Here is a 15,823-nt window from a genome sequence, read left to right as displayed (position 1 = left end):
CGTCAGACCTATTAAAAAAAAACAAGATTTATTTTTATGATACTGATATACTAGATTGAATTGCCAATGTGGAACCTAATCACTTGCATTTTTTTCCACTTTGTTTAAAAATTCATACTATTCATTTATAGCAAGCTTTAGCTGTAACGTGGCATGTGTGTGTGTGTGTGTTTGTGTGTGTGTGTCTATGTGTGTGTTTTCAAGTGTGTGGTCTTATCAGACTGCTTTAATAGTCCTTAAAGAATTACCCCACTTAGCAAATTAGGTACATATGGTTGTGTGGTTGTGTGCAACTCTATGGTTTGTATTTCACTCTCCAGAGCTATTTTAGTATATGAGCACTCCCCAGCTTTGTATGCTGTATTTGTATGTGCGGTTAGCCTGTGGTATATCATATAATGCTATACTGATATATATGGCTACATCATAATGGATCCACTCACAAGACTGTTACTTTTTAAACATTGCCTGACATCATGCCTGAGAGATGCAGACATGCTCACATATAATGAAGCACAGTTCGTCTGAACACATGATCCACTGTAAAGTATCCGATCACAAATTCAACTGTTTTCTGATGGGTATTGCTTTCTAATACAGCAGTAGTAATGGAATCGTTATCTATTTTTCCAATTCAGCAGATCATTATCTGTACTGACCTGCCATTATGTTTTATTTTGAGACTCTCCTCTTAACAAAGAGAACCATTTGTCTCTCATGTTTAAATTTTGAGATTCACAAAAAGATGGCAAACAAACCAGCAGGCCCAGAATTAATACATCCAAAAAATGTTCATATTTCACCAAAATTATGTTGAAAAAATGTACTTAGGCAAACTTTGCCTTAGCTGTCTTCCTGCAAAGACCATGTTAACTTATGGCAAGGTGAATGCAGTTAATCTGCCTAAAGAGGTCTAAACCCTTGCTAAATGTACTTTTTTCACACAATGACTCACAATTTGATAATTTCCCCATTGATCTCTAAAAGCAGACAGAATTCAGTTAAGTGAAGAAATGATGATAAGGCTCATGTTTAAATGTTGAAATGTAGACCGCCCCATACTTTATATACAGTACAGTTCCCTTTGATAGTATAGCAGTGGAACAGCCAATTCTTTTGTTTTTGCTATAAAATGAAGACATTTGGATTTGAGATCATACGATAAATATGAGATCAGAATGTCAGCTTTCATTTCCTGGTATTCACATCTAGATGTGTTAAACAACATAACACATGGCACCTTTGATGGCAGAGGTATTTCAACAGATAGTCTTAAAGTAAATAACACTTAATATTTGGTTGCATATCCCTTGCTTGCAAGGGACATAACCACTGACATAACCAGACTATTGCATTCTTCTTTGTGATGCTTTTCCAGGCTTGTAACACAGATATGTAAATTTGTTGTTTGATTGGAGCATTGGGGTTCGCTCCTCAGTCTCCTCTTCAGGAGGTGAAATGCTGCACAACTGGGTTAAGGTCTAGTGATTGACTTGATCAGTCTAGAACCTTCCACATTTCCCCCGATAAAGTCCTTTGTTGAGTTGGCAGTGTGTTTTGGATTATTGTCTTGCTGCATGATAAAGTTCCTCACAAATAGACTAGTAGCATTTCTCTGGAATTTGTCAGACAGAATACTTTTGTAGACATCTGAATTCATTCTGCTGCTACCATCATGAATTACATCATCAATAAAGATTAGTGAGCCTGTTCCAGAAGCAGCCATGCAAGCCCAAGCCATGACACTACCTCCACCATGCTTGATGAGCTTGACTAGAACTTTTGTGGCTCATCTCTGTATTTCTTTGAAAATTCCAACCTGGCTTTCCTATTCTTACTGCTGATGAGTAGTTTGCATCTTGTGATATGGTCCCTATATTTCTGCTCTCAAAGTCTGCTGCAAATGGAGGATTGCAATACCTTCACCACTGCCATGTGGAGGTGTGTGATTGACTGTTGTTTTGGGGGGTTTTCTTCACAGCTTTCACAATGTTTCTGTCATCAACTGCTCGTTTTTTTAGACAACCTGTTCGATGTCCGAGGTTCGAGGACATTCCAGATTGTTGTATTGGCTATGTCCAATACTTGTGCTCTAATAGATTTTCCCTCTTTTTTCAGCTTCAAAAAATGGCTTTCTTTTCTCTCATGGACTGATCTCTTGTGTTCATGGTGTTTTATCCTTTTTTAACAATAAATGCAGTCTTCACAGGCTAAACCCAGGGCTCAAACCAAGAGTAGACATTCAGAGCTAATTATTGTTTAAAACTAAATTCAACAGGGCACACCTAGGCAATAAGAAACACCTGTCTGTCACATGTCCCAATTTTCTTGAAAAATGTGTGGGTTCAAACAAAAGGTACCATGTTCTAAATTGTTTAACACATCTAGATGCAAGTCCGTAGTGTATGAATGGGTGTGTGAGTGTGTATGTAAGTGTGCCCTGCGATGGACTGGCACCCTGTCCAGGGTGTACCCCGCCTTGTGCCCGATGCTCCCTGAGATAGGCTCCAGGTTCCCCCGCGACCCTGAAGAAGGAGTAAGTGGTAGAAGATGGATGGATTGATCTAGATGCAAATATATGGAAATGAAAGCACCAGAAATCTTCCTTAAAATGCATTACTTAGTCTATGTTAAAGTTTTGATTTAATTTGTACTAACATTTGAGTCAGTCAACATTAAAGTTTGAGTTGATTTATGCTCAAGTTTGTGTTGGTCTACGGTAAAGTTTGAGTTGACTTTAGCATTTTGTTTTTGTTGGTTAGAACTGTAGGACTTTGTAGTCTCAGAGTATCAGTGTCTGAATGACAGTCAAGGGTGAGTGTTTTGTGTAGTAACAGTGCAGCCTTTTCAGCCATAAATGAATCCACTTGGCCATCAAATGGTTTTTCCTGGAGACTTTATTAGATTTCTGTCACAGATATGCTGTGAAATGTGATGACAAAACTAGCACTGAGTTTGGTTAGTGCTTGACTTTGCTTTCTCTCACGTGGCTTGACAGACTGCATGCACACGGGCTGCTGGGACCTCCCTCTCTCTTTTCAAGTGTTTTCACTTGAAATGAGGGAGGATTGTGACTACCTTTTGGAAAGACTGAATAATTTGGCTCTTGAAACATCCAACAAATGTGTTTGGTGGAGTCAGATGAGCAGTAATCATGCTATTTATTGCAGTTTACCATGAAGACTAAACTCTGCTATTATGCTCAGAAAATGCGCACTTGCAGGTGTGCAAAGCGTTCAACAGCAATTGCATATGTAAATCTGTTAGTGTTTTAACCGCAGTATATTTTTAGATGTCAACATGCTAATTATTTATTGGAAAAAAAAATTCAGTGTAGTTTTACTGGTGATACAGTACCAAGATACAGAGTTGCTAAGGCATTTCAAACATTTAATACAATTCATTTCATATGTATCATAATAAGTTCAATAATAAGTTCATTTAAGCAGATATATATATATATATATATATATATATATATATATATATATATATATATATATATATATACACGCAGAAAAACATATACATTTTAATGTTTTTGTTAAAATTAATTAATTAGCGTGCAATTAATTGTACTATAATTTCAATGTGGATACTCCTTTTCCCCAAAGCTGTGGGAAAGGCTTGTGAATATCTGCCATTTTCCTAAAATTATGTTCAATTTATCTGTGTCCAACAAACACAATGATGACTTTTTTATTACAAGTATGTAATGGCACAACACATTATTGCCTAATAAGTGACTCAGATTTTCACACTCTGATGCTTGGTAGGTCTTTTCAAGGCACTAAGCTCACTAAATCATAAGGGCATATGTATATATATATATATATATATATATATATATATATATATATATATATATAAAGGAGTTAGATAGGTAGATTTATGTTTGCCGGAAAGCCCAGATTTTGTCTGTGATTACTGACAGTGACTGTACATGACCGGCTCAATTTAAAGCTTAAATATTAACTCAGCAATAGATATGTTAGCACAAATCAACTCAATCTTTAATACAGACTGGCTAAAATGTAAGCACAAATCAACTGGAACTTTAGCATAGACTAAATGTTAATGGACAACAACTCAAACTTTATCACAGACTAATTCAATCTTTAGCATAAGTCAATTCAAACTTTATCATAGACTGACTCAAATGTAAGCACAAATGAATTGAAACTTTAATATTGACCAAATGAAACTTTAAAATAAATCAACTTTAGCATAGACCACCTCAAACCTTAGCTTAGGTCAACTCAAGTCCATCTTCACTTCATTAGAGATCACCTGTCCATTAAGAGAAGCATTAAGTGTAGAATATTCTCTGGTTTCCTGTCAAACTAGCATTACCATAAAGTTATATTATCTATTCCCTCACCTCCCTCTTCCTCAGTTTATCCTATATAAATAGGAACACAGACCTAAATTCTAAATTTCTAATACACTGCAACTTTGTCTCTGCTCATGCATACCATGCCCATAGAGGAACACAGCTACACAAATTAAAAAGGGGACCTCTTATGCCCACATTCTCATGACACATGATGTGGAATGCTATTTAACCTGCTCAGCTCTATGTGTAGTTTGTGAAGAAAAAAAAAATCATTAATGATAAAATGTCCACTACATATCGTGATATGTCAGAAGGTCTTGATGGTAGGACAGTATTTATTGCTTTACCCTGTGTTTTTACAGATTCTACATAATTGTGATGGACCTGGAGGTGTTTTGGAGGATGAGTTGGGGCCTCTGAAAACACAAACACAACTCAGCCACCTTTTCTTGTGCATTCAAACTGCACTGTTAGCTTATCCCTGAAGAAACATTTGAGTGGTTGAGAAAATAATTTAAAAAAATCGAGCTACTATGCTCCTTTCAAACTACAGCTACCAGTCAGCCATGTTGAAGGTGCGTCTCCAAATAGACACAAACCTGATGCATCTGTTCCAATTGCTGATCATGTAATTTCACAGGACACCAAAAATCTGGTCAACTGCTATTTAGAGAGATTAGACAGATTAGAGAGCTTTATTGTCATTCTAGTCATATGCAAGTATAGTGTGGCAGAACAAAAAATTATTCTCCAAAACCTTGGTTCAACATTACAAAGGTAACTACAGTGAATCACCAGATAACATGTAGTGTAGAATTAGGAAGATTGCAAAGATTAATATAAATAAATAAAATTTTGGTATTTTGTGACTTTTATTTATTAAGCACACTTAAAGATGTGTAAAGTGTTGGCTATACAGTAAAATCAAGGTAAATGAATCTTAGAACAGTTAAGAAAATAGGAATTTCCTATAAAACAGGTAAGTACGTGCTTGATAATTATGCGCAGAATGCACTTTTTGCACTGGATTAAAATGTTATATTAAAAAGTACACAAAATAATTTAATACAGATATAACAAGTATAAATCTAAGTATTCTCAAAGAAAATCACATTTGCCTATTCACTTTCACTGTGATTAAATGGGAAGAGATCAAGTTTGTGTGACACAAATTTGAAAACAGGTCAATTGATTTACAGAATTATTGGGAGGCTCACGAGAATCAGAAGCAAACACATTACAGGAGATGTGTGACACCCTTATAGGTAGGTTGAAAAAGTAAATGATTCAGTTTTGTTTTTCTGTTTGTATGATAAAATCATACAAAGACATAAACCGGAAAAACAGCTAAGTTAATCTCATCTCCGGCTTCTTGGGCAAACCTCCCATACCCAAATTGCTAAAACAGCACAAGCAAACCCACAGGAAATACACAGGAGTCTACTGAAATAAAGTCTAGGGTCAATGGAAATAAATGTTTTCAGTGCATCAGACTGAAGAAGCTGTTGGCCATTCATGCCAGTAACATTTGTGTTTTCATGCACAGTAAATTGTGCAGTCTGAGACCACCACACATGAATATCCTTAGTTGGGCCATCTTGTGGGCCATCTAGTGGGGCCCCCCCCCCCGCCCCCGCCCCCCAGCCCAACTACAGCCCTTAATTGTGGAGGTAGACTCCATCTGCAAGAAGATGTCTACCCCTTCATATGCAGGCAGCATCATAGACCAGGAAGATGTAATATGCAACCAATTATGTCTGCAAGTTAGTTCTGATTTCCAGCACCCATGCTTTGTTTAGACAGGCTTTGTAAGCAAATGTTATCAATTTACATGTACAGGCACTTCAGTCTTCCTTTGTTAACTTTGTCTGACCTAACGCAAGCTTGGTGATGTTTGTCATCTGTGATCTGGCTTTTGTGTTATTCATTATAAAATTATATGCTCTCCTAATTTAACTACTCATATTTCTCTGTCTGATATTTGCTCTACATGGAATAGAGTATCTCGGAAGACCTCCTCAATTTGGCCTTCAGATTCTCTGATTGTGCTCTGATTGTGCTCTGTCATTTCCCAGTCCACTGTGACAAAATCAAAAGCAATTAATTGTGATGGAACACTGTTTGCTTAAAGCTCCATACAAACTAAGCCACAGAAACACCAAGATAATCTGAACTAATCAGTCATCACCTTCATCATCCACACAATCACAGAACACCAACCTACAGCCTGACCTGTTAGTCTACTTGATATTAATGTCCATGCACTCACACACACACAAACACAGAAGCTGCTCTCAAATGTCTTGGCACCTCTTGAAGTGTGGGAGCACAGTCCCTGTGCAGGAAATCTAAAATTAGTTTTTACGGCCTATAATAGAAGATTTACAGCACAATGTAATTTGCAGTCTCCATGCGCACAAACTGTGGTAGAACAAAACACATAGCTATGGGCTGAAGCTCATCAGGGCATTGACGCCGACACTTATAGTAGGTATGGACACGTCTCTCTGAGCATCCTTACACACACACACACACACACACACACACAGACTTATACATGCATGCACACATACACACACACACACACACACACACACACACACACACACACACACACATACAATGTTCAGACTAATCTATGAGGCAGACTATGTGTGAGTATGCAAGTGCATAATACAAATACATGCTGTTACACATGATCACACATGCACACACATGGTTTCAATTAGACCAAAACGCTGACTCAGTGCCAAGTGTAGGGTTTACCACTTCATTCCTTCCCTCTGCTTCAGGCATTATGGACACTCTGAATGGGCCCGGCACCATTCCTGTGTTTTATACGGTAGCTGTTAGCATTCTAGTGTATAAGGGTGTGTTCAGTACAAAGGCATTGACACTTTATGCAAGAGAGCCATAAAAACATAATGTATGAACAATCACACACTTAACACTTTACAATACAGTTATGTAGGGACTAAGCAGGAACAATAGGCAATCTTCAATGTATTCTCAAATTACTTCATTTTATTACAGATACTCACTACAAAGGGTATAGTTTGGGTTTCTTTGGGGTTTTTAAAAATTATTATTATTATTATTTTTCCAACATTTTCTCCCAGGGTCCTCCCTTTCTCCCACACCTCCAGGGTCGGGGTTCGATTCCCGCCACTGCCCTGTGTGTGCGGAGTTTGCATGTTCTCCCCATGCTGTGGGGGTTTCCTCCGGGTACTCCGGTTTCCTCCCCCAGTCCAAAGACATGCATGGTAGGCTGATTGGCATGTCCAAAGTGTCCATAGTGTATGAATGGGTGTGTGAATGTGTATGTGATTGTGCCCTGCGATGGATTGGCACCCTGTCCAGGGTGTACCCTGGCTTGTGCCCCATGCTCCCTGGGATAGGCTCCAGGTTCCCCCGTGACCCTGAAGAGGATAAACTGTATAGAAGAAGGATGGATGGGTGGATTTTCTCCCTAATTTAGTCATGGTAAATTCCCACCCTCTAGTTACAGTAGGTCTCCCCTATCACACAACAGCTACCAAGCAGGGAGGGCGAAAGCTATCATGTGCTTCCTCCAAGACAAGTGAAGCAGTGAGTGAAGGATGAAGTGAAGGGGTAGCATAACACACTTGGAGGAACACGCTATCCCACTTCCACATGAATCAGCTCACAGATGCCCATGATCGGGTAGTGTCGCTGAGATTCAACCATCGACAAAGACCAAGTGCAATAAGTGCCTTTACATGTGATAGCACTTTTTGAATGTGAATTTATCAATGTATTAATTTTATAATTAAATATAAAATAAAAAAAAATGTGTTTCCTAAAATTGCGATTCCAAACAGACAAAAAATACAAAGCCAATTCCAAAAAAGTTGAGATGCTGTGTAAAATGTAATTCAAAACAGAATGCAATGATTTGCAAATCTCATAAACACATATGTTATTCACAATAAAACATAGAAAACATATAAAATTTTAAAACTGAGGAAATGTACCATTTTAAGAAAAAAATAAGGTCATTTTGAAGTTGATGGCCGCAACATGTCTCAAAAAAGTTGGGACGGGGCAACAAAAGGCTGGAAAAGTAAGTGTTACTTTTTTTTAGTTGCATTTCGCAACTAATTAGGTCAATTGGCAGCAGGTCAGTAACATGATTGGTTTAAAAAAAAGAGTATCTTATAGAAGCAGAGTCTCTCAGAAATAAAGATGGGATGGAATCTGGATGGAAGCATATGTTGCTCTAAAACCTGTATATACTTTTCAGAACTGATGGTGCCTTTCCAGATGTGCAAGCTGCCCATTCGTAACGAACGTAAGTGTTACTAAAAAGAAACAGCTGGAGGTTAATTTGCAACAGGTCAGTAACATGTTTGGGTATAAAAAGAGTATCTTAGAGTGGCAAAGTAAAGATGGGCAGAGGTTCACCAATCTGCAAAAAACTGCATCTACAATTTGTGGAACAATTTCAGAATAATGTTCCTCAATGTAAAATTGCAAACACTATGAATATCTACTGTACATAATATCATCAAAAGAATCCGAGAATCTGGAGAAATCTCTGTGTGCAAGGGACAAGGGAGAAAATCAACATTGTATGCCCATGATCTTCAGGCCCTCAGGCGGCACTGCATTAAAAACAGACATGACTCTGTAATGGAAATCACTGCATGGGCTCAGAAACACCTCCAGAACTCATTGTCTGTGAACACAGTTCAACATTCCATTCACAAATGCTGGTTAAAGCTCTATCATGCAAAGAAGAAGCCATATATGAATGTGATCCAGAAACATCACCATCTTCTCTGGGCCAAATCTCATTTAAAATGGACTGAGGCAAAGTGGAAAACTATTCTGTAGTCAGACAAATCGAAATTTAAATTTCTTTTTGGTAACCATGGGTGCTGCGTCCTCTAAACTAAAGAGGACTAAAGAGGAGAGGGACCATCCAGCTTTTTATCAGCAATCCTTTTTAAAAGCCTGCATCTCTGATGGTATGAGTGTGCATTATTGACTATGGAATGGGCAGCTTGCACATCTTAAAAGGCACCATCAGTGCTGAAAGGTATATACAGATTTTAGAGCAACATATACTTCCATCCAGATTCCATCCCATCTTTACTTCTGAGAGACACTGCCTATCTAAGATACTCTTTTTTATACCCAATCATGTTACTGACCTGTTGCCAATTGACATAATTAGTTGCAAAATATTCCTCCAGCTGTTTCTTTGTAGTAACACATACTTTTCCAGCCTTTTGTTGCCCCGTCCCAACTTTTTGAGACGTGTTACGGCCATCAAATTCAAAATGGCCTTATTTTTTTCAAAATGGTACATTTCCTCAGTTTAAACATGTGATATGTTTTCTATGTTCTCTCTCTATGTTGTCAATAACATATGGGTTTATGAGATTTGCAAATCATTGCATTCTGTTTTGAATTACATTTTACTCAGCATCCTAACTTTTTTGGAATTCGGGTTGTAAATAAAGCTGAAAATCAGTGCACGGAAGTACATATGCATGGAAGTGCCAGAGAGCCCAGAGATCAGATTGCAACTTTCACGTATCTGTAGCCAGATCCTCTAGCCAAGTGTACAAAAGCTGTCAGGCTGAGTCTAAACATATGGTAACTCATTACTAATGACTAAGGTTTTACTTTGAGGTTAAGTAAATGATAATTATTTACAAAACTTGAGAAAATAAGGGGCAATATGCATTAATAGTGGCTACATTACAACCTTACTTCACCTATTTTGTAGCTTATATGTGTTCAGTTCTCCCTCTTAACTGGCTAAATAAATAAATAAATAAATAAATAAATAAACAAACAAACATCACTACAATGACACACTTTGACCATGTCAAATCAAATATCAAACCAGACAACTAATAAAGTACCGATGTAATATAATTGCTACCCTTATTTTATTGCAGTTTCTCTAGCTTTTAGTCAACTTATTTAAAACCAATTAATTATAGTCTAATTAAATGGAAATGCACAAAATAATAATATCAGATTTTTTAAGTGCAAAATAAAATATTTACAAATGTATTTCTTGTACTTCTTAAAGCATTTATAGATTAAACTCAGTGTTTTCCTGATTCACACACAAATATTTAACTCTGAATAGAATTCTTAATTTAAACATTTTTAAATTAACCTTTGTGCGTCCTTATTGACATTTTTGTCTTTTTCATTAAAAAAAAAAAATCTTTTTGCCTGTGTTAATACAAACAGCATATATTTTTCAAAATGTGTGCATTTTTATTAGAATTTTAAGGACAAAAATGTGCCCATTGAAACCCATTCAAACTGAAATATTTAATCTCAGTTACGTTTGAGCATAAAATCATGCATTCTATGTTAATAGGCTTTTATTTTGTTGACAAGGTTTCAAAACATTGAACTTAAAAAAAAAAAATGAAATGTGTAGTATTTTCTCAGGTTTAATCTATGGGGAAAATGCATGCTTTTCCTTTTTTCTGATTCCGCTGTATTATAGAGCACTGCAGACCAACTGAATAAATGATGCAGCTATAATTGTGTGTGTGTGTGTGTGTGTGTGTGTGTGTGTGTGTGTGTGTGTGTGTGTGTGTGTATGGATATCAAAGTTGTGGTGTGTATGTGTGCACTGAAATTGTATGTTTGTGTGAACAGTTTGAAAGAAAGAAATGATATTATACTGGAAATCACAAATCCCATCCCATGTATATGAGTCAAAGAAGGTTACTGAGCTTTTAAGAGTTTTGCACTATGTAAAGAAACTGGCATTTAAACGGTTAAACTTCTGAAAATGAATGAATGTTTGTTAATTATGATCAGAACTGCATAAAAAAAATATGAATGCATCAGAATGAATGTTGTTGTTAATCATTGACATATCAAAGACTGTAATAATCAAATTTTAAAAATCTGCTTAGCATTTAGTACATGGAAAATAATTACTATTTTTCTTTTTTTTTTCCATAAAAAAAACACGTGTAGCATTATGTAAACAAACCAGCATTTAAAGGGTTACAGTTCTGAAAATGAATGAATGTTTGGTAATTATGAAAAAAATATAATTAAATTAAAAAAAAATCAATGTCAGTGAAACTGGAAAAAAATATTAATATATAATAAATATTATATAATAACATAATATTTTTATGACCGTTTTTGGACACGGACATTTTTGTCCTCTACGGACCTATGAGTAACTTTTTTAATTGACGCACAAGGGTTAAGAAATAAAGATAAAAGGAAAGAAAATAAAACAAGCACAACAAAGCAAATTTCATTTCCAGTTTTTAAATCATACAGAAAATCTGTGGATATAAACAGAAAAGCCATATGTGAAAGAATTATTGATGGCTCAAAGAGAAAATGTGAAAGGGAAATGGAGAGAATATGTCTTTCATCATCCTCCCTTCTTCTTTAGCTCAGCCAGATCTGACAGAACTGTTCGGCCAAAATCTAATCAAAAAGTCGTGAAAAGAGACAGGATGGAGTTGGCAACACTGCGTGATCTGTACTTTGCATTTAAATTTGCCTTTTCAGCTGATCCATGGCTATCTTCCCCTACTAGCTAATAATTTCTTTGTGTGTTTAATGTTGTAAAAGCCATACGTAATAAATCAAATTGTAGGGGTTTTAAACATCTTTGTGTAAAGACGGATGGCTTTCTCAGTATCAGGCTTCAAGCTGTCTACTTCTATACATGATGGTCAACTGTGTATATGACCAGCATGTACATATACAATTGACATAATTACTACAATAAGTGTTCTTTTTTATTTTACAATATTGTACAATATTTTATTTTACAATTATAATATAATAGTAATATATACATATGTTCAATCTAGAGTGTCCAAACTTTTGACTGGTAGTATATTTCAAACATTTCTCTAACCAAATACTTTATCACTTGCCATAACACTGCATTAGGAGATCTAACGTTGTCTCCTTTGAAAATCATAGTATTAGTTTATCCAGTTATCGTACCATGAATTTTCAAAATGTTAATGCTGACTAAATTCAGCTACCGCAGCAGGCTCAGCCAAGAACAACTGTTAGTACAGCTAGGGAAACACTTTCAACCACGTTAGCAGTGCTTAGCCACGGACATACCAGTTGGTAGATGATGGGGGGTTTGGAAAAAAATATCACTGAATCAGTAACTCCAGTGGAGGACTCAAACAGGCAGAGAGATAAGGGGAGAAATAAGGGAACCCAAACCCACTCCCAATATGCACGCTATCTGAGTCTAGCTAAGTTAGTTCAGGAAAAAAACACCCATTGAACCACAGTAAAAGACACCTATGCAGCTTGGACAGACAGGATACTTGTAGCTCAATCCATAGTCATGAGTTATTAAGTAAATTGCTTCATAAAGTCCAACATGTGTGCAAGACGAAAAGAAAAAAAGAGATGCGGGTTGTATGACAGTGGCACTTACTGCAAACCCTGCATCATAGGGTCATTTTGGGACTCTGTTGTAAGGTCTCCTTGTTGATTCTCACCTACCTGGCTGTGTAAGGGTAAAAAACTCCACCTCTGAATTTCTTTCTAGACATAAAATGTATAATTGTTCATTTATTTCACTGTTAAATATTATGCTGATGAAAATCACATAAACTCCCACACATACACTCCACTTTATTACGAACACCTGTCCATTCATGCAGTTATCTAATAAGCCAATTAAGTGGCAGCAGCACAATGCAAATCATGCAGATACAGGTCAAGCGCTTCGGGTAATGTTCACTTCAAACATCAGCATGAAGAAAAAATGGTATCTCTGTGACTTTGATCGTAGCATGGATTTTGGTACCAGATGGGACGGTTTGAGTATTTCAGAAACTGCTGATCTCCTGGGAGTTTCACACACAACAGTCTCTAGAGTTTACACAGAATGGTGTGAAAAACAAAAGCACTGAGTGAGTAACAGTTCTGTGGGTGGGAACACCTTGTTGAAGAGAAATCAGAGGAAAATGGCCAGATTGGTTTAAGCTGCCAGGAAGGATATAGTAACTCATATAATCACTCTTTACAACCGTGGTGAACAGAAAAGCATCTCAGCATGTACAGAACACTGAACCCTGTGATGGATGGGCTACAACAACAGAAGACCACTTCAGGTTCCACTCCAGTCAACCAAGAATAGGATTTTGAGGATATCATGGGCACAGGCTCACCCAAACTGGACAGTTAAAGATTAGGTGAAAATAATAACTTTTTTCTGTCTTCGACTGTCCATTTTCAGTGAATCTGTACCAACGATATCCTCAGATTCTTGTTCTTGGCTGACAGGAGTGGAACCTGATGTAGTCTTCTGCTGTTGTAGTCCATCCACATCAAAGTTTGATGGATTGTGCATTCTGAGATGCTTTTCTGCTCACCACAGTTGTAAAGAGTGCTTATTTGAGTTACTATAGTCTTTCCTGTCAGCTCAGACCAGTCTGGTCATTCACAGCTGGCACCAAGGTGTTTCAGGAGGCAGACCCTCCACACCCAGGTTGTTTTTTATTTTTATTTTTCACCATTCTATGTAAACTCTAGAGACTTGTTGTGTGTGAAAATCCCAGGAGGAACATTAACTGAATCCCTTGACCTGTATCTGCATGATTTTATGCATTGTGCTGCTCCCACATGATTGGCTGATTGGATAATGAGCCGGTGTGCCCTAACCCTGGGTGTTCCTGTTCGAGTGACTGGTGAGTGTACAATTTTGTTGTTGTTGCTGTTTGACAACTTTCCCATACAACCAAAGTACAGTCAACCTTGACTTAAATTTGTTACGCATTAGTCTAAAACTACCTATGAAGAAATCCATTACAACGAACAGGGTCTGAAAGGAATAAACTGAGCACTGGTACCAAAGTGTGTCACTTTATCAGAGGGTTGTCCACTAATCGCAGGGTTGGTGGTTCGATTCCCGGCCCACATGACTCCACATGACTCCACATGCCGAAGTGTCCTTGGGCAAGACACTGAACCCCAAGTTGCTCCCAATGGCAAGCTAGTGCCTTGCATGGCAGCTCTTCAACCATTGGTCTGTGTGTGTGAATGAAAACCAGTGTAAAGCGCTTTGTAGAACTGCTAAGGTTAAAAAAGTGCTATATACGTGCAGACCATTTACAACAGTATGTATGTGTGAGCCGGCTTATTTTACTGCTGTTCCCAGAAAAGCTTTAAAAATAAATAAATAAATAAACAAACAAAACATTAGCAGAACTGAAAAGATGGCTTTGTCGTCTAGACATTTTTTATAGCTCCCTGAAAGTTAAAAGGAATCAACTTCAGGCTCGAAAATGACGTTTTAGCCACAAAGAGTGGAAATACCAGATGTTTTTCTCGTCTTCAGAAAAGCTGTTGTTGTTGTTTTGGTTCTTTTCTCCTAACAGCAGCAGTGTGCTTTGGCCTGCTGCAAGTCAGCACAATAACACCATAACAAGGGGTTTTAATGTGTGTATAATCTAAAAACCGTGGCACCTTAAGATTGTGCACTCATACACAACAATCTTCAGCGATTTTTGAACGAGATCCAGTAGTGTTTTTCTACACATTCTTGTCGTTTATGCGGGACAATTTGCCATTTAGCGTGTATCTATCGACAGTTCTGACAGGTTTGTCTTTTAACCTGAGCGTCACCCTAGAGATGAGGGTCATATCCCAAACCGCACATTGCCGTCCTAAATAGTATGCTAGTACATGACCTCTGCTACGCTAACCTGAAGGGAGGCATGGTGAAATGTGCTACGTCCCAAACGCATATTATGAGTCAAGAATAAGGTATGCTTAAACTGTGAAGTAATAGGCGGTGTGAAAATATTAACCAGCCATGACACGGTTTCGGACGTAGTCCATCAGTATTAATCGTAGAACACACTATGTAGTGCGGTAGTATGTGTTTTGGGACGGAGTCTACAGATACATCCAGCACGTAAGCAATCAATGAGCGGCGGAGCTTTCTGTTATGTAGTAGGGTAATATTCTGATAACTTACCGTTAGGAGAGAAAAAAAAGTCCAGCTGTATGTGCGTGAAATCTGCCTCCTCGTGCGCGCGCGCTGGCGGTCTAAAAACATTAATGCAGTTTGTGAAGGAAAAAAGTGAAAAACAACACAAAACCTAAAAAAGAAGCCTCCAGGAATCGGAATGAGCTCAAAAGCTGAACGCCAGCAAGTTTTACAAAATACTACTTCTGCACCGGGGATGGGGGGATGAGCAATCGGAATGAGCTCAAAAGCTGAACGCCAGCAAGTTTTACAAAATACTACTTCTGCACCGGGGGGGCTGGAACCTGAATTCATGTACTCTTACACTTTTACCCCGTTCTGACTGTCCTTTTGCCTGTAATTGAAATAGGGTGTGAAAATTTCAACATAGAACCTGAAATATCACAATATACAACCAGCTTCAAAATTATTGACACCCTTGATGAATTAATAAAAACTTAATAGCACATTCAAGAAGTGATATATACTTTTTACACAGTATGGCA

At 37.4% G+C, this 15,823-nt stretch overlaps 1 protein-coding gene across 2 annotated transcripts in view; it reads right to left on the bottom strand.

Moving 5' to 3' along the window:
* Window positions 1–15,559, bottom strand: part of erg (ETS transcription factor ERG) — a 55,730-nt gene extending 40,171 nt beyond the window's left edge. For both annotated transcript variants that reach the window (XM_017489730.3, XM_017489732.3), the window contains exon 1: window positions 15,327–15,559. The gene's annotated coding sequence lies outside the window, so the exon portion shown is untranslated. The remainder of the gene's footprint in view (window positions 1–15,326) is intronic.
* Window positions 15,560–15,823: the final 264 nt, after the last annotated feature.

This window comes from Ictalurus punctatus, chromosome 16, assembly GCF_001660625.3.
Source record: "Ictalurus punctatus breed USDA103 chromosome 16, Coco_2.0, whole genome shotgun sequence".
Taxonomy (NCBI): Eukaryota; Metazoa; Chordata; class Actinopteri; order Siluriformes; family Ictaluridae; genus Ictalurus; species Ictalurus punctatus.
This window is presented reverse-complemented; position numbering and strand designations above follow the sequence as displayed.